The following is a 26,850-nucleotide window of genomic DNA, read 5'->3' on the forward strand; positions in this document are numbered from 1 at the left end:
AAGTTCGTATTTTCGAGCTAATGTTTTAACCGTATGTCCGAATGCAACAAATGATATCGTGTTGGAAAGCTTGAAGAAATGGGAAACTTTTTTGTATATATTGTTTCTCCCAATTCCTTATGGTTTTAAGTCAATTTTGAAAATGTCTAAAAACGTATTTTCCCCGTAATTTCTACAAACTTTATCGGAATGAGGCAAATAATATACCGCTGAAAAGCTACGGAAAATGCGAAACTTTTCCATGTTGATGGTTTTCTCTGATTCCCAGCCGTTTTTATGTAATTTCGAAAACGGCAAGATCATTTGTTCTGCCTTTATCGCGAAACAGATTCTTCGGAAATGCAGCGCGTGAAGAACCTGAACTTCTCGGCGCGTGTACCTGAACTTCACTATGTTTTTCACGTGATATTTTTGCTCGTAGCTCTCCATCCACTACTCGTAGCTCTCCATCCACTCAGCGGAATTGAGCAAGTGATATACCGGCGGAAAGCTGCTGTAAGCACACAACTTTCCCGTGTTGATCGTTTTTTCATACTCGCGATGATTATAAAAGTTTTTCATCTGAAATTCATTCAGCATAGTAGTTGAACTTCGTGCTATTTTGACGTTGAACTTCTGTTACATACTTTCGTTTGTCATTATCTCATTCATTCGTCAGTGTTACACAAATGATATTACTTTTGTACAAACCTCTCTCACAATAATTTTTTAATTTTCTCCGACCGAGTAGTTGAACTTATAACAACAAAAAATTTGGACCTTGCCTTTTAATTCATTTTTTCTCATATTAAACACACACCATGTAGTACATGAACTTTTTCCATTTTTATAATTTGATTTTTTATTTTGTTTTTGAAATCAAATTGGTCCCAAATAATAACTGAACTTCTTCGTGGATTGAGAGAATTGTTTTAAAACCCCAAAAACATTTTTTTTGTTTTTGAACATGGACATACAAGGTGAACCATTCTCGCAAGAATTTTTTAACTTCCCTGGACAGAGCACTTCAACTTTTGTGAATAAACCTTTTAAACTTTTATTTTTCTATACTTTTATTTCACCTGAAATGCATTCCTTGCAGTACTTGAACTTCTCACTGTTTTCAGTATGAACTTCTATCACATTTTTGTGTATACGTTGAATTACACACAATTCAAGGGTGAACGTCATTTTTTGCCATTTTTGAAACATGTAACTAGAGGTCGAACGTCCCGCAATATAAATTCTGAACCGTGCATAGAGGTGCACGTGAACTTCTTGCAACAAATCTCAGTTTTTTATATACTTTGAACTTCTCTGTTATTTCAAATTGAACTTCTTAGTCTTATTCTTAGAAAAAATGTGTTTTCAAATAAGCATCAAACATTTTTTTTAAATTGAACCTCATAATTTTATTTTATTTTCCTAGAAATGGAAAGAATTTGAGTTTTACATAAACATCAAACTACTCCTTTTATTTTAATTTGAATTTCTTTAATTTTATACTTTAGCAACAAAGAAAATCTGTGTATTTTTAAATATTGAACTTCTCTTTTTTATTATTTGGACTTCTTGGTTTATTTCTTTTAGCATCAAAATATCCTAGTTTTGTCATAAATATTGGACCCCTTCACATTCTTTTTCTAATTAATTTTTGTGAACTATTTTTTTATTTAATTTGAGCTTCCGTTGTGGAAACTTGTTTAACAGGAGGAACTTTTTGAACTTTCCCAGTTTGTGCACTTGAACTTCTAGCAACAAAATTTTTGGACTTCGCCTTTTTACTCCTATTTTTTTTCATACGAAACACACACCATGCAGTACGTGAACCTCCGTCTGTTGTCAATTTGAACTTCTCCCTATTTCACTTTAGTAGCGAAAAAAATCTGAGTTTTTTATAGACATGGAATCGCTCTAACTTTCTTTTTTCAACTTCTTTTGTGTGATTTTTAGATTTGTGAAAAATGGAAGTTTTGTTAGAAACATTGAACTTCTTCGTTATTTTGAATAGATCTTACTGGTCTTATTCTTTAGTAACCGAAAAAACTGAGTTTCAAATAAGTATCAAACACTCTGCTTTTAAAAGTTGAACTTCTTTGGTTTTATTATTTAGTAAACAGAAAAATCTCCGTTCTTTATATACATCGAACTACTTTGTTATTTTAGTTTGAACTTCTTGGCCTTATTCTTGTAATAAGGAGAAAAATCCAAGATTTTAATATACATCAAACTATTCTATGATTTAAAATTGAACTTCCTAGTTTTTTTTTATTTTTTGCTAGGAGTATTTTAATAAACATCCAAACTGTTGTGGTATTTAAACCCGAATGTTTTTATTTTACTTTTTGGAAACGAATATTTTTTTCTTTTTTAATAAACTTCAGACTTCTCTATTTTCAAAATTTGAACTTCGTGAATTTTTTGTATGTTCACCTCTTTTTTATACCCAATGTGTGTGTTTTGCCCTAGGCGAACATATTGAACTATCCGCGACAGAGAATATGAACTTCGCATCAACCTTTTTTGTCTTCAAGAATGCTCGCTTGTTTTTTTGCTTTTAATATCGAACTTCTATGCTCTATTATTTTGTAACAGTTTTATGAAGGAGAAGGAAAGCAGCAACATAATGTGTGTTAGAGAGACAACTAATTGAGGAAACCAACCAATACGTGATACATTTTTTACTGTAAAGAGCAGAGAACAATTTTTTTCCATGTCTTTCCAATTTGAACCCCACTAAAAAGTTTCTATTCAATGTATTTTTTAGTGTTTCCGTATTGGTTGAACTTGTTGCTTCCTTAAAATTGAACTTCCTAATGTTTTACTACATGAACACAGAAGAATTGACACTATAAAACCAATATGGAAAACAAACTTCTTGGAGCCGTGATACGTCTCCAACGTATCTATAATTTTTGATTGCTCCATGCTATATTATCTACTGTTTTGGACTATATTAGGCTTTATTTTCCACTTTTATATTATTTTTGGGACTAACCTATTAACTAGAGGCCCAGCCCAGAATTGCTATTTTTTTTGCCTAATTCAGTGTTTCGGATAAACGGAATATCAAGCGGAGTCCAAACGGAATAAAATCTTCGGAAACGTGATTTTCTCACCAAACGTGATCCAGGAGACTTGGACCCTACTGCAAGGGATCAACGAGGTGGTCACGAGGGTGGGGGGGCGCGCCCCCCTGCCTCGTGGGCCCCTCGGTGCTCCACCGACGTACTCCTTCCTCCTATATATACACACGTACCCCCAAACGATCAGAACAGGAGCCAAAAACCTAATTCCACTGCCGCAACTTTCTGTATCCACGAGATCCCATCTCGGGGCCTATTCCGGAGCTCCGCCGGAAGAGGTCCGTCATCACAGAGGGCTTCTATATCATCCTAGCCCCTCCGATGAAGTGTGAGTAGTTTACCTCAGACCTTCCGGTCCATTGGTAGTAGCTAGATGGCTTATTCTCTCTCTTTGAATCTCAATACAAAGTTCTCCCCCTCTCTCGTGGATATCTATTCGATGTAATCTTCTTTTTGCGGTGTGTTTGTTGAGACCGATGAATTGTGGGTTTATGATCAAGTCTATTTATGAATAATATTTGAATCTTCTCTGAATTCTTTTATGTATGACTGATTATCTTTGCAAGTCTCTTCGAATTATCCGTTTGGTTTGGCCAACTAGATTGGTAGTTCTTGCCATGGGAGAAGTGCTTAGCTTTGGGTTCGATCTTGCGGTGTCCTTACCTAGTGACAAAAGGGGCAGCAAGGCACGTATTGTATCGTTGCCATCGAGGATAACAAGATGGGGTTTATTTCATATTGCATGAATTTATCTCTCTACATCATGTCATCTTGCTTAAGGCGTTACTCTGTTTTTAACTTAATACTCTAGATGCATGCTGGATAGCGGTCGATGAGTGGAGTAATAGTAGTAGATGCAGAATCGTTTCGATCTACTTGTCACGGACGTGATGCCTATATACATGATCATGCCTAGATATTCTCATAATTATGCTCAATTCTATCAATTGCTCAACAGTAATTTGTTCACCCATCGTAGAATACTTATGCTCTTGAGAGAAGCCACTAGTGAAACCTATGGCCCCCGGGTCTATTCTCATCATATCAATCTCCATCACTTTTATATTGTTTTGCTATTTACTTTGCTTTTACTTTTTACTTTGCATCTTTATATCAAAAACACCAAAAATATTCTATCTATCAGATCTCACTCTCGTAAGTGACCGTGAAGGGCTTGACAACCCCTAATCGCGTTGGTTGCGAGTAGCTATTGCTTTGTGCAGGTACGAGGGACTTGAGCGTGGGCTCCTACTGGATTGATACCTTGGTTCTCAAAAACTGAGGGAAATACTTACGCTACTCTGTTGCATCATCCCTTCCTCTTCGGGGAAAACCAACGCAAGCTCAAGACGTAGCAAGAAGGATTTCTGGCGCCGTTGCTGGGGAGTCTACGCAAAAAGTCATATACCAAGTACCCATCACAATCCCTATCTCTCGCATTACATTATTTGCCATTTGCCTCTCGTTTTCCTCTCCCCCCAATTCACCCTTGCCGTTTTATTCTCCATCTCTCTCTATCCTCCCTCTCTGTTTGCCTCTTTTGTCCGTTTGCTTTTTGTTTGCTCGTGTGTTAGATTGCTTGTTTGTCGCGATGGCTCAACCAAGATTTGGTGATCTTCACCTTAAAAGGTTAGAGGAGATCAAAAACAACGTTAGGAAGTTTATGGTTTTGCAATTTGAGCATAATAATTTCTTTAGAAACAAACTTAAAGAAACAAAAAAGTTTTATGAATTATATGAATAAAGAGCTTGATGATATGTCTAAAGAATTTGAGGGTATAAGATCCCAGATTGCTCATCTAGAGAAGATGACTGCTGAAATTTTGGATATGCAAGCCACCTTAGTCAATAAGATGGCCGCTAAACCGAATATCTATGAAAATCAAGATGAAGATCTAAAAGTTATTGATGTGTCTCCAATTAAATCTTTATTTTGCAATATGAATCTTGATGAAACTGAATATGATCTTCCTTTACCTAGAAGGCGTTCTAAAAATTCAGAGTATTTAGATTTTAATGATGAAATTGATGAAAGTGGGATTGAAAGAAATAAAAATCTAGATGTTGCTAAACCCACTATATTGGATTTCAAGGAATTTAATTATGAAAGTTGCTGTTTGATTGATTGTATTTCCTTGTTGCAATCTGTGCTAAATTCTCCACATGCTTATAATCGAAATAAAGCCTTCACCGAACATATTGTTGATGCCTTGATGCAATCTTATGAAGAAAAACTTGAATTGAAAATTTCTATCCCTAGAAAACTCTATGATGAGTGGGAACCAACTATTAAAATTAAAATTAAAGATCATGAGTTTTATGCTTTGTGTGATTTGGGTGCTAGTGTCTCTACTATTCCCAAGACTTTGTGTGATTTACTAGATTTCCGTAACTTTGATGATTGCTCTCTAAACTTGCATCTTGAGGATTCCACTATTAAGAAACCTATGGGAAGGATTAATGATGTTCTTATTGTTGCAAATAGGAATTATGTGCCCGCAGATTTCATTGTTCTTGATATAGATTGCAATCCTTCTTGCCCTATTATTCTTGGTAGACCTTTCCTTAGAACGGTTGGTGCGATTATTGATATGAAGGAAGGGAATATTAGATTTCAATTTCCATTAAAAAGGGCATGGAACACTTTCCAAGAAAGAAAATAAAATTACCATATGAAACTATCATGAGAGCCACTTATGGATTGCCTACCAAAGATGGCAATACCTAGATATATTCTTGCTCGTTATGCCTAGCTAGGGGCGTTAAACGATAGCGCTTGTTGGGAGGCAACCCAATTTTATTTTTATTCCTTGCTTTTTGCTCCTGTTTAGTAATAAATAAATTATTTAGCCTCTGTTTTGGTTGTGTTTTTTGTGTTTAATTAGTGTTTGTGCCAAGTAGAACCATTGGGAAGACTTGGGGAAAGTCATGTTGAACTTGCTGTAAAAAACAGAAACTTTAGTGCTCACGAGAACTGCTGTTATTTTTATTTGAAGAGTGCTGTTTAGTTAATTGTTTTTGCAGATGATTAATAGATAAATTACTCACGTCCAGCAATTTATTTTAGAATTTTTGGGGTTCCATATATTGCGCTAGCTACAGATTACTACAGACTGTTCTGTTTTTGACAGATTCTGTTTTTCGTGTGTTGTTTGCTTATTTTGATGAATCTATGGCTAGTAAAATAGTTTATAATCCATAGAGAAGTTGTAATACAGTAGTTTTAACACCAATATAAATAAATAATTAGTTCATTACAGTACCTTGAAGTGGTCTTTTGTTTTCTTTCGCTAACAGAGCTCACAAGTTTTCTATTTTGAGTTTTGTGTTGTGAAGTTTTCAAGTTTTGGGTGAATTCTTTTGATGGATAATGGAACAAGGAGTGGCAAGAGCCCAAGCTTGGGGATTCCCATGGCACCCCCAAGATAATCCAAGGACACCAAAAAGTCAAAGCTTGGGGACGCCCCCGGAAGGCATCCCCTCTTTCGTCCACTTCCATCGGTAATTTACTTGGAGCTATATTTTTATTCACCAACATGATATGTGTTTTGCTTGGAGCATCTTGTATTATTTGTGTATTTGTTTGTTAGTATGCCACAATCAACCTTGCTGTACACACCTTTTGAGAGATCCATACATGAATTAAAATTTGATAGAATACTCTAGGTGCTTCACTTATATCTTTTGAGCTAAGTAGTTTTGCTCTATGTGCTTCACTTATATCTATTGAGCTAAGTAGTTTTGCTCTATGCGCTTCACTTATATCCTTTGAGCTAGATAATTTTGCTCTATGTGCTTCACTTATATCTTTTGAGCGTTATAATTTTGCTCTATGTGCTTCACTTAGATCTTTTAGAGCACGGTGGTGGATATGTTTTAAAGAAACTATTGATCTCTCATGCTTCACTTAAATTAATTTGAGAGTCTCTTAGTAGCATGGTAATTTGCCTAATAATAATATGCTTGGTATTCAAGATTTGTGAAACTCTCTTTTGAGTGTGTTGAATACTAAGAAAAGATTGAAGCATGATAATTGTTTTGAGTTATGGAGGTGATAATATTAAAGTCATGCTAGTTGAGTAGTTGTGAATTTAAACAATACTTGTGTTAAAGTTTGTGATTCCCGTAGCATGCACGTATGGTGAACCGTTATGTGATGAAGTCGGAGCATGATTTATTTATTGATTGTCTTTCTTATGAGTGGCGGTCGGGGACGAGCGATGGTCTTTTCCTACCAATCTATCCCCCTAGGAGCATGCGCGTAATAGTTTGCTTTGATAACTTCTAGATTTTTCCAATAAGTATGTGAGTTCTTTATGACTAATGTTGAGTCCATGGATTATATGCACTCTCACCCTTCCACCTTTGCTAGCCTCTCTAATACCGCGCAACTTTCGTCGGTATCATACACCTACCATATACCTTCCTCAAAACAGCCACCATACCTACCTATTATGACATTTCCATAGCCATTCCGAGATATATTGCCATGCAACTTTCCACCATCTAGTTCATCATGACACACTTCATCATTGTCATATTCATATCCCGGCACACCGCCGGATGCATTCACATAGAGTCATATTTTGTTCTAAGTATCAAGTTGTAATTGTTGAGTTATAAGAAAAATAAAAGTGTGATGATCATCATTATTAGAGCATTGTCCCAGTGAGGAAAGAATGATGGAGACTATGATTCCCCCATAAGTCGGGATGAGACTCTGGACGAAAAACAGAGGCCATAAAAAAAGAGAAAAGGCCCAAACAAAAAAAATGATGAGAGAAAAAGAAAGAAGGGACAATGTTACTATCCTTTGACCACACTTGTGCTTCAAAGTAGCACCATGATCTTCATAGTAGAGAGTCTCTCATGTTATCACTTTCATATACTAGTGGGAATTTTTCATTATAGAACTTGGCTTGTATATTCCAATGATGTGCTTCCTCAAATTTCCCTAGGTCTTCATGAGGAAGCAAGTTGGATACACACCCACTTAGTTTCTTTTCGAGGTTTCATATACTTATAGCTCTAGTACATCGGTTGCATGGCAATCCCTACTCACTCACAATGATATCTATTGATGGGCATCTCCATAGCCTGTTGATAGGCCTAGTTGATGTGAGACTATCTTCTCCTTTTTGTCTTCTCCACAACCACCATTCTATTCCACCTATAGTGCTATATCCATGGCTCACGCTCATGTATTGCGTGAAGATTGAAAAAGTTTTGAAAAAGTTAGAGTATGAAACAATTGCTTGGCTTGTCATCGGGGTTGTACATGATTTAAATACTTTGTGTGGGGAAGATGGAGCATAGCCAGACTATATGATTTTGTAGGGATAACTTTGTTTGGCCATGTTATTTTGAGAAAACATAATTGCTTTGTTAGTATGCTTGAAGTATTATTATTTTCTATGTCAATATAAATTTTTATCTTAAATCTTTCTGATCTGAATATTCATACCACAATTAAGAAGATTTGCATTGAAATTATGCCAAGTAGCACTCCGCATCAAAAATTCTCTTTTTATCATTTACCTACTCGAGGACGAGCAGGAATTAAGCTTGGGGATGCCCGATACATCTGCAACGTATCTATAATTTTTGATTGCTCCATGCTATATTATCTACTGTTTTGGACTATATTGGGCTTTATTTTCCACTTTTATATTATTTTTGGGACTAACCTATTAACCGGAGGCCCAGCCCAGAATTGATGTTTTTTGCCTATTTCAGTGTTTCGGATAAACAGAATATCAAACGGAGTCCAAACGGAATAAAATCTTGGAAACGTGATTTTCTCACCGAACGTGATCCAGGAGACTTGGACCCTACTGCAAGGGATCAACGAGGTGGTCACGAGGGTGGGGGGCGCGCCCCCCCTAGGGTGCGCCCCTGCCTCGTGGGCCCCTCGGTGCTCCACCGACATACTCCTTCCTCCTATATATACACACGTACCCCCAAACGATCAGAACAGGAGCCAAAAACCTAATTCCACCGCCGCAACTTTCTATATCCACGAGATCCCATCTTGGGGCCTGTTCCGGAGCTCCGCCGGAAGAGGGCCGTCATCACGGAGGGCTTATACATCATCCTAGCCCCTTCGATGAAGTGTGAGTAGTTTACCTCAGACCTTCGGGTCCATAGTTAGTAGCTAGATGGCTTCTTCTCTCTCTTTGAATCTCAATACAAAGTTCTCCCCCTCTCTCGTGGAGATCTATTTGATGTAATCTTCTTTTTGCGGTGTGTTTGTTGAGATCGATGAATTGTGGGTTTATGATCAAGTCTATCTATGAATAATATTTGAATCTTCTCTGAATTCTTTTATGTATGACTGGTTATCTTTGCAAGTCTCTTCGAATTATCCGTTTGGTTTGGCCAACTAGATTGGTAGTTCTTGCCATGGGAGAAGTGCTTAGCTTTGGGTTCGATCTTGCGGTGTCCTTACCCAGTGACAAAAGGGGCAGCAAGGTACGTATTGTATCGTTGCCATCGAGGATAACAAGATGGGGTTTATTTCATATTGCATGAATTTATCTCTCTACATCATGTCATTTTGCTTAAGGCGTTACTCTGTTTTTAACTTAATACTCTAGATGCATGCTGGATAGCGGTAGATGAGTGGAGTAATAGTAGTAGATGCAGAATCGTTTCGATCTACTTGTCACGGACGTGATGCCTATATACATGATCATGCCTAGATATTCTCATAATTATGCTCAATTCTATCAATTGCTCAACAGTAATTTGTTCACCCACCGTAGAATACTTATGCTCTTGAGAGAAGCCACTAGTGAAACCTATGGCCCCCGGGTCTATTCTCATCATATTAATCTCCATCACTTTTATATTGTTTTGCTATTTACTTTGCTTTTACTTTTTACTTTGCATCTTTATATCAAAAACACCAAAAATATTCTATCTATCAGATCTCACTCTCGTAAGTGACCGTGAAGGGCTTGACAACCCCTAATCGCGTTGGTTGCGAGTAGCTATCGCTTTGTGCAGGTACGAGGGACTTGAGCGTGGGCTCCTACTGGATTGATATCTTGGTTCTCAAAAACTGAGGGAAATACTTACGCTACTCTGTTGCATCATCCTTCCTCTTCGGGGAAAACCAACGCAAGCTCAAGACGTAGCAAGCCGCATTGTTGAACGGCCCGAGATGGCGGTGTTGAACTTTTTGGGCAACACAATGTCAATGCATACTATTTAGAAATGTATGAGCTCATCAACAAGGGTCTGATTTGAATACAAATGATAGACTGTCATGTATAGTCAGAGAAAACACGAAAGAAAACAAAAAAAACTACTGAATATATTCACTTTTTTGTCTCTGCATTTTACATCATATTTGGTTGTAATAGGATCCTGTACGTGCACTTTTCTTGGGGTCTAGTTGTGGCCAAATGGGAAGTTCATAGTAATATGTCGTTGTCGTTCTTCTTCTCACAGAAACTGGAGGATTAAAACTCCAGACGTTGTTGCATTTTGGAGATAAACTTGGAAGAAAACCGACTTGTCAAACTGAAACAAATGGACCAAAACACCTATTTTTTGCACCTACAGGTATAGCTGAACTTCAAACATCAAAAATCACTTAGAGACGGCAGAGGCAAGTGCTCTATGGCTGGAGCACGGTCGTGGCCGAGGACGTTGGAGAGGGTATAGCTGAATTTCCTCGATGACAGTAAGTGAACTTCGTGCCTTCTTCTGCAAAAACCAAAATATGAATACATATATAAGAGAAATAGATATATGAACTAGCATGAACAAAAATTGTGATAGGGCATATTTTCTGAACTTTTTATGCAAAAACTCTCTGTATTTTTCACCCCTTGTTCTCTGTGAACTTCAATTTTCAGAACAAGAACTTGGTTAATCGAACCAATGGATCCACATGTCAGGGAGATCTTGCGGATGGCAACTGCACCGTCAGGCATCGGAATCATCCTCGAGAATAGCGTTCGCGCTGTGCATGGGGTTGGGACAACGACATCGGCAGGACATGAGAGCTTGAAGAACAAGAACAGTGCCGCAATGGTGGTCCGAGGGTCACGCACGGATGAACAAGAGGAACTGGAGCAACGATGAGCAGGAGGAACCAGGGGAGTTCCCCGGAGGTAGAGAAGTAGAAGAGGAAGGCTGAGAGCGGGAGGAGACTCACCGGAGGGAGAAGTGCGGGGTTGACCAGAGTGGGGGACGGGAAGAGCAGCGGTGGCCGGTGGTGGATGCGTGAGGCGGCCGCAAGATCCGGCGGCGCACGTGGGGGTTCCAGGGAGGGCGCACGTTATCGGGTGGATCCGGTTAGAGGGCGCGCCGACGGGGGTCTCCGGGGACGGGGGCGACGGCGGGGGTTTCCAGGGATGGGGTGCGGCGGCACCGGTCTCCGGGGAGGGGCGCGGCGGCACGGGTCTCCGGGGAGGGGCGCGGCGGCGCGGGTCTCTGTGGAGGGGCGCGGCGGCGTGGGGATCCGGGGAGGGGCGCGGCGGCGTGGGCATCCAGGGGAGTGAAAGCGGCGTGGGGATCGGGGGAGGGGCTCGGCGGCGGGGATCCGGGGATGCAGGCGGTTGCGGGGTGGAGTGCGGGAGTGGGGGAGAAGAGGTTTTTATTTCCTGTTTTATCGCGTGGGCCACCGCAGCGGTTCGGGAGGATCTGCTCGGCTCCTATATAGGGCGCGCCGTGATCCAAATAGCTATTCTAATCCCGGGATTAGAATAGTGCCACTCTCTCTATATATATATATTGTCATATGATATCTTATGCTAAAGTAACAATTCATTCACATACTCAAGTATGAATCAGAAACTTCATTGTAAACTAACAAACTATAATCTCAGTCATTGAAGCAATTGCAATTTATCATAACCTAGGAAAGAGTCAATGCTTCTCAACAAGTCCACATACTCAACCAACATTTAGTCTTTCACAAGTGCTAACACTCACGCGATATTTATGGTTATGAAGTTCTAATCGGACACAGAGAAAGATAGGGGCTTATAGTTTGCCTCCCAACTTTTTACCACAAGGGTAATGTCAACAATAATAGTTCATGAAAACTCACATCCAATTAGCTATATGTATCTGGATATTTCCAACACATTGTGCTTGCCAAAGGATAAAATGTAAAAAGGAAAGGTGAAGATCACCATGACTCTTATATAAGGTAGAAGATAAAAGTAAAAGATAGGCCCTTCGCAGAGGGAAGCAGAGGTTGTCATGCGCTTTTATGGTTGGATGCACAAAATCTTAATGCCAAAGAACGTCACTTTATATTGCCACTTGTGATATGGACCTTTATTATTTAGTCCGTCGCTTTTATTTCTTCCACATCACAAGATCGTATAAAAGCTTATTTGTTCACATTAATAGATCATACATATTTAGAGAGCAATTTTTATTGTGTGCATCGATGACAACTTACTTGAAGGATCTTACTCAATCCATAGGTAGATATGGTGGACTCTCATGGCAAAACTGGGTTTAGGGATATTTGGAAGCACAAGTAGTATCACTACTTGGTGCAAGGAAATTGGCTAGCAAAAGAGGGAAAGGCAAGTTCAACATGTTGGATGATCCATGACAATATAATTTATCTCAGATGTAAGAAAACATAACCCATTACATTGTCTTCCTTGTCCAACGTCAACTCTTTAGCATATCATACTTTAATGAGTGCTCACAATTATAAAAGATGTCCAAGATAGTATATTTATATGTGAAAACCTCTCTTTCTTTATTACTTCCTATTAATTGCAACGATGACCAAAACTATGTTTGTCAACTTTCAACAACTTTTATTCATCATAATTTTTTATGTGAAGTCATTACTCTCCATAAGATCCTTATGATCTCTTTATTTCTTTTTATTTATTTTTCTTTTATTTATTCCCTCAAGATCATAGCAAGATAATCAAGCCCTTGACTCAACACTAATCTTAATTATATAGCTCACAAACTCGATTACATAGAAGGATCATAAAGCAGAACTCACAACTAGATCATACTAAAACTTTATTCTACTAGATCAAGATATTACCAAAAGGATCGAACTAAGAAAAAGGTAAAGATAAAAGCGATGGTGATACGATACCGGGGCACTCCCCCAAGCTTGGAAGTTGCCAAGGGGAGTGCCCATACCCATGTGTTTATGTTTCCTTCCTCGCAGGTGGTGATGAAGGAGTTGCTGATGATGTAGGCTTGCCGTCCATCTTCCAAGGCATAGGCTCACCATCATAGAAGGATGACCGAGTCTCCGGGATCCTCAAATCTGCAGCCAAACTCATCCTCTTGAATCTATATTCATACTCACAATTTTGGTTTTGCGGGTCATAGATCTGGGCTAGGAGGCGCTCGATTTTCTCGTGAAGCTTGAAGATGGCTTCCCCAATGTTCTTGTCATCCAGCTTGTGGTTGTTGGTGAACTCCATGATCATTATATGATTGGAGTCAAGTCCACGTTCCACCATCTCCTGGCACTTGAAAACTTGTTGCTCCAATGCCTCGAGCCTTGTCTCCATGCTTTCGGTCCTACTTGGTCCCTCAACATCGCGGATGTGCAGCAACCCCTCACGCATCTCAATGGTTTGAGGGTGTTGCAGCACCTCCACGAGGTAGGGGTTGATGACCTTCTTGAAGAACTTGTCCTTGGGGGCACTTGAAGACGCCATGGCGATCTATATCTGTTAGAAAAATAGCTCAAAACAAAGACAGGAGATAATTGCGTGATACGGTGGTCAAAACCTTCGGGAGATTATATAATGAATTTTTACCGACCAAAAGAAGTATCGTGCAAGAAAACGGAGTCCGAAGAGCACACGAGGTGCCCACGAGGCAGGGGGCGCGCCCAGGGGGGTAGGGCGCGCCCTCCACCCTCGTGGAAGCCTCATGTCCTTTCTGGTCTGCTTCTTATTTTCCTATTTTCTTAAATATTCCAAAACGGAGAAAAATTGCCATTAGAACTGTTTTGAAGCCGGTTTACTTACCGTACCACGTACCTATTCCTTTTCGGAGTCTGAAATGTTTTGGAAAGTGTCCCTTATGTATTCCTCTGGGGTTACGGTTTCAATAACATTAGTTTCAACATTTATAGGATTACCTAAGATATAATGTTTGATTCTTTGGTCGTTCACCACCCTCGGATTTGTGCCTTCAAAGTTGTTGATTTTTATGGCACCGGAATGATAGACCTCCTCGATGACATAAGGACCTTCCCATTTAGAGAGAAGCTTGCATGCGAAAAATCTTAAACGAGAGTAGTATAGCAATACATAATCACCTACATTAAACTCGCGCTTTTGTATCCTTTTATCATGCCATCTTTTAACTTTTTCTTTCAACAGTTTGGCATTCTCGTAGGCCTGGGTTCTCCATTCATCAAGTGAGCTAATGTCAAAAAGCCTCTTCTCACCGGCAAGTTTGAAGTCATAGTTGAGCTCTTTAATAGCCCAATATGCCTTATGTTCTAATTCGAGAGGTAAGTGACATGCTTTTCCATAAACCATTTTATTCGAAGACATACCCATAGGATTTTTATATGCAGTTCTATAAGCCCATAATGCATCATCAAGTTTCTTGGACTAATTCTTTCTAGATCTATTAACAGTCTTTTGCAAAATTAATTTAAGCTCTCTATTGCTCAATTCTACTTGACCACTAGACTATGGATGATATGGAGATGCAATTCTATGATTAACATCATACTTAGCAAGCATTTTACGGAAAGCACCATGAATAAAATGTGAACCACCATCAGTTATTAAATATCTAGGGACTCCAAACCTCGGAAAAGTAACTTTTTTAAGCATCTTAATAGAGGTGTTATGATCAGCACTACTAGTTGGAATAGCTTCTACCCACTTAGTAACATAATCAACAACAACTAAAATATGTGTATACCCATTAGAGGAAGGAAAAGGTCCCATATAATCAAAGCCGCAAACATCAAATGGTTCAATAACGAGTGAATAATTCATAGGCATTTCTTGACATCTACTAATATTACCAATTCTTTGACATTCCTCACAAGATAAGACAAACTTACGGGCATCCTTGAAGAGAGTAGGCCAATAAAAACCGGATTGCAATACCTTATGTGCAGTTCTATCTCCAGCATGGTGTCCTCCATAAGCTTCGGAGTGACACTTGTGTAGGATCTGTTCCGGTTCATGCTCAGGTATACAACGTCTAATAACACCATCTACTCCTTCTTTATAAAGGTGTGGGTCATCCCAGAAGTAATGTCTTAAATCATAGAAAAACCTTTTCTTTTGCTGGTATGTGAAACTAGGTGGTATAAATTTAGCAACAATGTAATTAGCATAATCAGCATACCATGGCGCAGTACGAGAAGCATTTATGACATTTAATTGTTCATCAGGAAAGCTGATACGTCTCCAACGTATCTATAATTTTTGATTGCTCCATGCTATATTATCTACTATTTTGAATGTTTATGGGCTTTATTATACACCTTTATATCATTTTTGGGACTAAACTATTAACCCAGAGCCCAGTGCCAGTTTCTGTTTTTTACCCTGTTTTAGGGTTTCGAAGAAAAGGAAAATCAAACGGAGTCCAATTGACCTGAAACTTCAGGGAACTCATTTTTGGAAGGAAAGAAGCCCAGAAGACTTGGAGTGCACGCTGGGGGATCTGCGAGGAGGTCACGAGGCAGGGGGTGCCCACCCCCCTAGGCGCGCCCTCCACCCTCGTGAGCCCCTCGTGGCCCCCCTGACGTACTTCTTCTGCCTATATATATATCTCCATATACCCTAAAAACATCAATGAACACAATAGATCAGGAGTTCCGCCGCCAGAAGCCTCCGTAGCCACCGAAAGCCAATCTAGACTCGTTCCGGCACCCTGCCGGAGGGGGCAATCCTTCTCCGGTGGCCATCTTCATCATCCCGGTGCTCTCCATGACGAGGAGGGAGTAGTTCTCCCTCGGGGCTGAGGGTATGTACCAGTAGCTATGTGTTTGATCTCTCTCTCTCTCTCTCTCTCATGTTCTTGAGGTGATACGATCTTGATGTATCGCGAGCTTTGCTATTATATTTGGATCCTATGATGTTTCTTACCCCCTCTACTCTCTTGTAATGGATTGAGTTTCCCCTTTGAAGTTATATTGTCGAATTGAGTCTTTAAAGATTTGAGAACACTTGATGTATGTCTTGCCGTGGATATGTGTGGTGACAATAGGATATCACGTGATTCACTTGATGTATGTTTTGGTGATCAACTTGCGGGTTCTGCCCATGAACCTATGCATAGGGGTTGGCACACGTTTTCGTCGTGATTCTCCGGTAGAACTTTGGGGCACTCTTTGAGGTCCTTTGTGTTGGTTGAATAGATGAATCTGAGATTGTGTGACGCATATCGTATAATTATACCCACGAATACTTGAGGTGACATTGGAGTATCTAGGTGACATTAGGGTTTTGGTTGATTTGTGTCTTAAGGTGTTATTCTAGTACGAACTCTACGGCTGTTTGTGACATTTATAGGAATAGCCCAACGGATTGATTGGAAAGAATAACTTTGAGGTGGTTTCGTACCCTACCATAATCTCTTCGTTCGTTCTCCGCTATTAGTGACTTTGGAGTGACTCTTTGTTGCATGTTGAGGGATAGTTATGTAATCCAATTATGATATTATTGTTGAGAGGACTTGCACTAGTGAAAGTATGAACCCTAGGCCTTGTTTCCTAGCATTGCAATACCGTATACGCTCACTTTTATCATTAGTTACCTTGCTGTTTTTATATTTTCAGATTACAAAAAACCTTTATCTACTATCCATATACCACTTGCATCACCATCTCTTCGCCGAACTAGTGCACCTATACAATTTACCATTGTATTGGGTGTGTTGGGGACACAAGAGACTCTTTGTTATTTGGTTGCAGGGTTGCTTGAGAGAGACCATCTTCATCCTACGCCTCCTACGGATTGATAAACCTTAGGTCATCCACTTGAGGGAAATTTGCTACTGTCCTACAAACCTCTGCACTTGGAGGCCCAACAACGTCTACAAGAAGAAGGTTGTGTAGTAGACATCAAGCTCTTTTCTGGCGCCGTTGCTGGGGAGGTGAGTGCTTGAAGGTATATCTTTAGATCTTGCAATCGAGTCTTTCAGTTTCTTGTTTTATCACTAGTTTAGTTTATAAAAGAAAACTACAAAAAAATGGAATTGAGTTTGTCTCATACGCTTCATCTTTTTAATATATTTCATGAGTATGGTGGAAAGGACAATTGTGCTCAAGTGCTAGAAGAAGGGATCTCTAAAATGTTTGGCACTAAATATTTGAATGATGAGCATGATTGCAATGTTGTTAGTACGAATTCTTTGAATATCCATGATGCTAATGATGATTGCACTAGTTATGATGAAAATGTCTCCTATAAACATGTCAATTTTTGTGGAGTAGACTGGGTTTGCAAGTACACACCAAATAGGAAGATAGATATTGCAAGAGGCATAAGTACTTAGAAACCAAATTGTTGCAAGAAGAGCTAGATGAATGTGCTGAAAATTTATCTTTTCTTAGCCCTACTTGTGAACTTTGCAATGAACGTGATCATTTTAGTACCCAATGCAAATTGTTTCATGAGCGTATCGTGTCCAAAAAATGTGATGACTTAGTTTGCTCTTGGGTTATGAAGAAATTAAACGTAGAACTAAGGATATTCCAAATTTTGCCCTTGATAAAGTTCTTCATTTTGATCTAGAGGAAATTTATATGTATTGCGCGGTGAATTGCATTGAAAATCCTTTTATTGCCAATTACATAAAGAAAAGAAAACAAATAGAAGATGAAGAGAATGCTAACGAAAGGGAAGAGACTTCCCAATATTCTCCTATTATTTCTTATGATGAATCAGGTAACGAGGAGGAGCCTCCTATTCAACCAATCTCATTAATAAGGAGCTTCAAAAAGAGGATTGAACCCACACATGATGTGGTGAAGAAGAATAAAAGAAAAAGGAAGAGAGGTAAAAAGATATGTCTCCCAAATAATGCTGCTCCTATTACTATTGTGCCTCATGAAAATATAATTGTGGAAGATAATGATGCTTCTTATGATCTTGAAAATCTATTTGGCACTTGCTTGGAAGAATATAATAATTGCTATACTATTGGTGCTATCCATACTATTAATGATGAGAGTGATTATGCTTATGATATGAAAAGGCCCAAGCTTGGGGATGCTATGTTTGATGAAGATGATGTTTTTGAGAATATATTTGCTGCAATTAATGTTTGTCCCAAGCTTGGGGAAGCTATGATTAATGAAGATGATATTTTTAGTCTCCCAAGTTTTGATATGCAAGTTTATAATGATGATAGCATGCCTCCTACTTATGATGATTATTGTGATGATACTTATGCTATAAAAAGTAGTGATTATATTTATAAAACTTGTCATGATTATGATTACCCTTTTTCTGAACATTACTCTTTTAATGTGGAAACAATTTATAGTATTCAAGTCTCTTATGATACTCCCACTCTTCCGATTAAGAAGATTTTTTCTTATGTGGAGAGTAATAAAATTTATATGCTTGTAGATCATGGAAAGAATACTTTAGGTGCTGGTTATATTGTTGAATTCATTCATGATGCTACTGAATATTATTATGAGGGAGGAATATATGCTTGTAGGAATTTCACTAATATCAAGTTTTATCTCTATGTGCTTAAAGTTTTGAAGTTATGCTTGTTTTGCCCTCCTATGCTAGTTGATTATTGTTCCCACAAGTTGTTTGCTCACAAAATCCCTATGCATAGGAAGCATGTTATACTTAAATGTGCTAGTCATATTCTTCATGATGCTCTCTTTATGTTTCAATTCTTATCCTTTATGTGAGCATCATTGAAATCATCATGCCTAGCTAGGGGCGTTAAACGATAGCGCTTGTTGGGAGGCAACCCAACTTTATTTTTATTCCTTGCTTTTTGTTCCTGTTTAGTAATAAATAATTCATCTAGACTCTGTTTATATGTGGTTTTATGCTTTTAATTAGTGTTTGTTCCAAGTAGAACCTTTGGGAAGACTTGGGTGAAGTCTTTATGATCATGCTGTAAAAAACAGAAACTTTAGCGCTCACGAGAACTGCTGTCATTTTTATTTGGAGAGTGATATTTAGTTAATTATTTTTGCGGATGATTAATAGGTAAATTCCTCAGGTCCAGAAATTTATTTGAGAATTTTATGAGTTCCAGAAGTATACGTTTGATCCAGATTACTACAGACTGTTCTGTTTTTGACAGATTCTGTTTTTCATGTATTGTTTACTTATTTTGATGAATCTATGGCTAGTAAAATAGTTTATAAACCATAGATAAGTTGGAATACAGTAGGTTTAACACCAATATAAATAAATAATGAGTTCATTACAGTACCTTGAAGTGGTGATTTATTTTCTTATACTAACGGAGCTTACGAGTTTTCTGTTAAGTTTTGTGTTGTGAAGTTTTCAAGTTTTGGGTAAAGATTCGATGGACTATGAAATAAGGAGTGGCAAGAGCCTAATCTTGGGGATGACCAAGGAACCTCAAGGTAATATTCAAGGACAACCAAGAGCCTAAGCTTGGGGATGCCCCGGAAGGCATCCCCTCTTTCGTCTTCGTCCATCGGTAACTTTACTTGGAGCTATACTTTTATTTACCACATGATATGTGTTTTGCTTGGAGCGTCAATTTATTTTGTTAGGATTTGCTTGCTGTTATTTAGAACAATTTTTTGCATCTTTTATTTCAATAAAAGTGGCATTGATAGCCTTTACTATGCCTATGTTACAAGTATACATGTTGCCTATGTTACAAGTATACATGTTGCTGTTTGAAAATAGAAAGTTTACCGCTGTTGCAATAATTCCCTAGAAATGTCAGAATGTGATAAAATGTTGAAACCTTTTGCATATTAATATCTGATAAATTTACCACAGTGTGAATTTTATTTCATAATTTTTGGAGCTAGGGAAGTATGGATGTTGCAGCATTCTTTACAGACTATCCTGTTTAGGCAGATTGCTGTTATGTTTGCATATGTTTGCTTCTTTAATGATTCTATTTGAGGATAGGACTATTAAATATGCAGAGGCATTTAGTATGCAATGTTGAATAATAATTTTAGTGATTTGCTACAGTAGAGTATGATAAGGTTTTGGCAATGGTTTATACTAACTTATCTCATGAGTCCTTGTTGAGTTTTGTGTGGATGAAGCTTTTGAGATTTAGGGAGACCGTGATATGAGAGGAATTAAGGAGACACAAAAGCTCAAGCTTGGGGATGCCCAAGGCATCCCAAGATAATATTTCAAGAAGTCTCAAACATCTAAGCTTGGGGATGCCCCGGTTGGCATTCCACCTTTCTTCTTCAACAACTATTGGTTAGTATCGGTTGATCCTAAGTTTTTGCCTCTTCACATGATGTTTGCTATTCTTAGATGTCATTTTATTTTGCTTTGCTTGCTGCTTGAATAAATTACCAAGATCTGAAATTATTAAATGTTAGAGAGTCTTCACATAGTTGCATAATTATTCGACTACTCATTGATCTTCACTTATATCTTTCGGAGTAGTTTGTCGTTTGCTCTAGTGCTTCACTTATATCCTTTTAGAGCACGGTGGTGGTTTTATTTTATAGAAATAGATGAACTCTCATGCTTCACTTAGATTATTTTGAGAGTATTAAATAGCATGGTAATTTGCTTAAAATCCTAATATGCTAGGTATTCAAGAATAATAAAATTATCTTATGAGTGTGTTGAATACTATGAGAAGTTTGATACTTGATAATTGTTTTGAGATATGGAGATGGTGATATTAGAGTCATGCTAGTTGAGTGGTTATGAATTTGAGAAATACTTGTGTTGAAGTTTGTGATTCCCATAGCATGCACGTATGGTGAACCGTTATGTGATGAAGTCGGAGCATGATTTATTTATTGAATGTCTTCCTTATGAGTGGCGGTCGTGGACGAGCGATGGTCTTTTCCTACCAATCTATCCCCCTAGGAGCATGCGCGTAGTACTTTGTTTCGATAACTAATAGATTTTTGCAATAAGTATGTGAGTTCTTTATGACTAATGTTGAGTCCATGGATTATACGCACTCTCACCCTTCCACCATTGCTAGCCTCTCTAGTACCGCGCAACTTTCGCCGGTACCATAAACCCACCATATACCTTCCTCAAAACAGCCACCATACCTACCTATTATGGCATTTCCATAGCCATTCCGAGATATATTGCCATCAACTTTCCACCGTTCTGTTTATTATGACACACTCCATCATTGTCATATTAGCATGATCATGCAGTTGACATCGTATTTGTGGCAAAGCCACCATTGATAATTCTTCCATACATGTCACTCATGAGTCATTGCACATCCCGGTACACTGCAGGAGGCATTCATATAGAGTCATATCTTGTTCTAAGTATCGAGTTGTAATTCTTGAGCTGTAAGTAAATAAAAGTGTGATGATCATCATTATTAGAGCATCGTCCCAGTGAGGAAAGGATGATGGAGACTATGATCCCCCCACAAGTCGGGATGAGACTCCCGACGAAAAAAAAGAGGCCATAAAAAAAAGAAGGCCCAAATAAAAAAAATAAAAAAAAAATGAGAGAAAAAGAGAGAAGGGACAATGCTACTATCCTTTTACCACACTTGTGCTTCAAAGTAGCACCATGATCTTCATCATAGAGAGTCTCCTATGTTGTCACTTTCATATACTAGTGGGAATCTTTCATTATAGAACTTGGCTTATATTCCAATGATGGGCTTCCTCAAAATGCCCTAGGTCTTCGTGAGCAAGCGAGTTGGATGCACACCCACTAGTTTCTTTTGTTGAGCTTTCATATACTTATAGCTCTAGTGCATCCGTTGCATGGCAATCCCTACTCACTCACATTGATATCTATTGATGGGCATCTCCATAGCCTGTTGATACGCCTAGTCGATGTAAGACTATCTTCTCCCTTTTTGTCTTCTCCACAACCACCATTCTATTCCACCTATAGTGCTATGTCCATGGCTCACGCTCATGTATTGCGTGAAGATTGAAAAAGTTTGAGAACATCGAAACTATGAAACAATTGCTTGGCTTGTCATCGGGGTTGTGCATGATTTAAATATTTTGTGTGGTGAAGATAGAGCATAGCCAGACTATATGATTTTGTAGGGATAGCTTTCTTTGGCCATGTTATTTTGAGAAGACATAATTGCTTAGTTAGTATGCTTGAAGTATTATCATTTTTTGTCAATATGAACTTTTGTCTTGAATCTTATGGATCTGAATATTCATACCACAATTAATAAGAATCACATTGAAATTATGCCAAGTAGCACTCCGCATCAAACATTCTGTTTTTATCATTTACCTACTCGAGGACGAGCAGGAATTAAGCTTGGGGATGCTTGATACGTCTCCAACGTATCTATAATTTTTGATTGCTCCATGCTATATTATCTACTGTTTTGAATGTTTATGGGCTTTATTATACACTTTTATATCATTTTTGGGACTAACCTATTAACTCAGAGCCCAGTGCCAGTTTCTGTTTTTACCCTGTTTTAGGGTTTCGAAGAAAAAGAAATCAAACGGAGTCCAATTGACCTAAAACTTCACGGAACTCATTTTTGGAAGGAAAGAAGCCCAGAAGACTTGGAGTGCACGTCGGGGGATCTGCGAGGAGGTCACGAGGCAGGGAGGCGTGCCCACCCCCCTGGGCATGCCCTCCCCCCTCGTGAGCCCCTCGTGGCCCCCCCGACGTACTTCTTCCTCCTATATATCTCCATATACCCTAAAAACATCGGTGAGCACAATAGATCGGGAGTTCCGCCGCCAGAAGCCTTCGTAGCCACCGAAATCCAATCTAGACCCGTTTCGGCACCCTGCCGGAGGGGGCAATCCTTCTCCGGTGGCCATCTTCATCATCCCGGTGCTCTCCATGACGAGGAGGGAGTAGTTCTCCCTCGGGGCTGAGGGTATGTACCAGTAGCTATGTGTTTGATCTCTCTCTCTCGTGTTCTTGAGGTGATACGATCTTGATGTATCGCGAGCTTTGCTATTATATTTGGATCCTATGATGTTTCTTCCCCCCCTCTACTCTCTTGTAATGGACTGAGTTTCCCCTTTGAAGTTATATTGTCGGATTGAGTCTTTAAAGATTTGAGAACACTTGATGTATGTCTTGTCGTGGATATCTGTGGTGACAATGGGATATCACGTGATTCACTTGATGTATGATCAACTTGCGGGTTCCGCCCATGAACCTATGCCTAGGGATTGGCACACGTTTTCGTTGTGATTCTCCGATAGAAACTTTGGGGCACTCTTTGAGGTCCTTTGTGTTGGTTGAATAGACGAATATGAGATTGTGTGACACATATCGTATAATCATACCCACGAATACTTGAGGTGACATTGGAGTATCTAGGTGACATTAGGGTTTTGGTTGATTTGTGTCTTAAGGTGTTATTCTAGTACGAACTCTAGGGCTGTTTGTGACACTTATAGGAATAGCCCAACGGATTGATTGGAAAGAATAACTTTGAGGTGGTTTCGTACCCTACCATAATCTCTTCGTTCGTTCTCCGCTATTAGTGACTTTGGAGTGACTCTTTGTTGCATGTTGAGGGATAGTTATGTAATCCAATTATGATATTATTGTTGAGAGGACTTGCACTAGTGAAAGTATGAACCCTAGGCCTTGATTCCTAGCATTGCAATACCGTTTACGCTCATTTTTATCATTAGTTACCTTGCTGTTTTTATATTTTCAGATTACAAAAAACTTTATCTACTATCCATATACCACTTGCATCACCATCTCTTCGCCGAACTAGTGCACCTATACAATTTACCATTGTATTGGGTGTGTTGGGGACACAAGAGACTCTTTGTTATTTGGTTGCAGGGTTGCTTGAGAGAGACCATCTTCATCCTACGCCTCCTACGGATTGATAAACCTTAGGTCATCCACTTGAGGGAAATTTGCTACTGTCCTACAAACCTCTGCACTTGGATGCCCAACAACGTCTACAAGAGTAAGGTTGTGTAGTAGACATCAAAAGCTATCATCAATAGGTAGTGGGTCATCAAGAACATTCTCTAACCTAGACAAGTTGTCTGCAACAGGGTTCTCACCTCCCTTTCTATCAATAATATGCAAATCAAATTCTGGTAGTAGGAGAACCCATCTAATAAGTCTAGGTTTAGCATCTTTCTTTTCTATAATATATTTAATAGCAACATGATCAATGTGAATAGTTACTTTGGAATCAACAATATAAGGTCTGAACTTATCACAAGCAAATACAACTGCTAAGAATTCCTTTTCAGTAGTAGCATAATTTCTCTAGACATTGTCTAGAGTTTTACTAGCATATTGAATAACATTTAGTTTCTTATCAACCCTTTGTCCTAGAACAGCACCTACAACATAATCACTAGCATCACACATGATTTCAAATGGTAAATTCCAATCAGGTGGCTGAACAATAGGTGCAAAAATCAAGGCTTTCTTAAGTATTTCAAATGCTTCTACACAATCATCATCAAAGACAAAAGGAATGTCTTTTTGTAATAGGTTAGTCAGAGGCCTGGAAATTTTTGAGAAGTCCTTAATGAACCTCCTATAAAAACGGCATGACCAAGGAAACTTCTTATACCTTTGATGTCCTTGGGACACGACATCTTTTCAATAGCATCAACTTTAGCTTTGTCAACTTCAATACCTCTTTCAGAAATTTTATGCCCCAAGACAATACATTCATTAACCATAAAGTGGCACTTCTCCCAATTCAAGACAAGGTTAGTTTCTTCACATCTCTGCAAAACTCGATCAAGGTTGCTCAAGCAATCATCAAAAGAGGATCCATAAACAGAGATGAAAGGATCGATAAAGTTGACTAGAGGGGGGGGGGTGAATAGGCAACTAACAATTTTTAGCTTTTCTTTACCAAATTAAACTTTGCATAAAAGTAGGTTGTCTAGATGTGCAACTAGGTGAGCAACCTATATTATGCAACAACAACAAGCACACAAGCAAGCAAGGGAAATAACACAAATAAGCTTGCACAAGTAAAGGTATGAGATAACCAAGAGTGGAGCTAGTGAAGACGAGGATGTGTTACCGAAGTTCCTTCCTTTTCAGGGGAAGTACGTCTCTGTTGGAGCAGTGTGGAGGCACAATGCTCCCCAAGAAGCCACTAGGGCCACCGTATTCTCCTCACGCCCTCACACAATGCGAGATGCCGTGATTCCACTATTGGTGCCCTTGGAGGCAGCGACCGGACCTTTACAAACAAGGTTGGGGCAATCTCCACAACTTAATTGGAGGCTCCCAACAACACCACGAAGCTTCACCACAATGGAATATGGCTATGTGGTGACCTCAACCGTCTAGGGTGCTCAAACACCCAAGAGTAACAAGATCCGCTAGGGATTAGTGGTGGAATCAAATTTCTCTTGGTGGAAGTGTAGATCGGGGCCTTCTCAACCAATCCCGAGCAAATCAACAAGTTTGATTGGCTAGGGAGAGAGATTGGGCGAAAATGGAGCTTGGAGCAATAATGGAGCTTTGGGGGAAGAGGTAAGTCAAATTTGGAGAAGAAGACCGCCTTTTATAGAGGGGGGAACAATCCAACCGTTACCCCCCAAAACAGCCCCGCAGAGGGCGGTACTACCACTGGGACCAGCGGTACTACCGTTAGGACCAACGGTACTACCGCTCCCCCTCGCGGTACTGCCGTGCAGTCTGGGCGGGCTGGCGTATGAGCAGGAGTCAGACCCAGTGCGGTACTGCCGCGGTGGTAGGGCGGTACTACCACTCTCGAGCGGTACTACCGCTGCTTAGTGCCGCACAATCCGACACGAGAGGCGACCCCCTCAAGTCGACGCGGTAGGAGCCCGGTACCGCAGCGGTACTACGGCTGAGGACCCACAAGCGGTACTACCGCTAGGCACTACGGTACTACCACTGCGACCAAAACATACTCATAAAACAGGGAATGAAACCTCCATCAAAGCGGGAAGGCTCAGAGGGTGGGAAAAGGAAGTGTACATGTTGATTCCACCCTAGCCTTACGAAAGCGGACCCCCTCTTGATAGTACAGTGACTCCTACGAAACAAGTCCACCAAAACAGAAACGAAAGAGCTACACCGTCTTGATTAAAACTCCGAGGGGAAAGAATCGTCTCGTGCCAAAGGATGAATCTCTGAAATGCTCAAAGCACACGATTAGTCCGCAAAAGCATTGTCATCAATCACCAAAACACCTTAGGGATAAATATGCCCTTACAATCTCCCCCTTTTTGGTGGATTGATGACAATACGGGATTTGCACAAAGGGGAAAATATATGACATAAGCAAACCCCACATCTCTAAAATATAGAAGGTCTCCCCCTAGATGTGTTATATCTAGAGAGTGCTTTGGACTGCACGGCGCACATACCAGGATCAACACTCCCCCTATATTTTATAGACAATGCATATCTTGCAACAATAAGGCTAACACTAAGCAAGATAGTATAACTAGCACAAGATACCATAAGCTCAATAAGATGCGATAGAGTGCATATGTCTTACACCATATGATAGATAAGTCTCACGAGCACAACCAAACCAACGCAAGCAAGGTTCAACACGAGAAAAGAGTTTGCGAGAAAGATAGGCAAGGCAAACATGCCACACAAACACACGCTCGCAACAAACACATGCTCGCAACTCGATAACGACAAATCCCTAAGCTCTCTCCCCCTTTGGCATT

The sequence above is a fragment of the Triticum dicoccoides genome, chromosome 3A (genome assembly GCF_002162155.2).
Source record: "Triticum dicoccoides isolate Atlit2015 ecotype Zavitan chromosome 3A, WEW_v2.0, whole genome shotgun sequence".
Classification (NCBI taxonomy): domain Eukaryota; kingdom Viridiplantae; phylum Streptophyta; class Magnoliopsida; order Poales; family Poaceae; genus Triticum; species Triticum dicoccoides.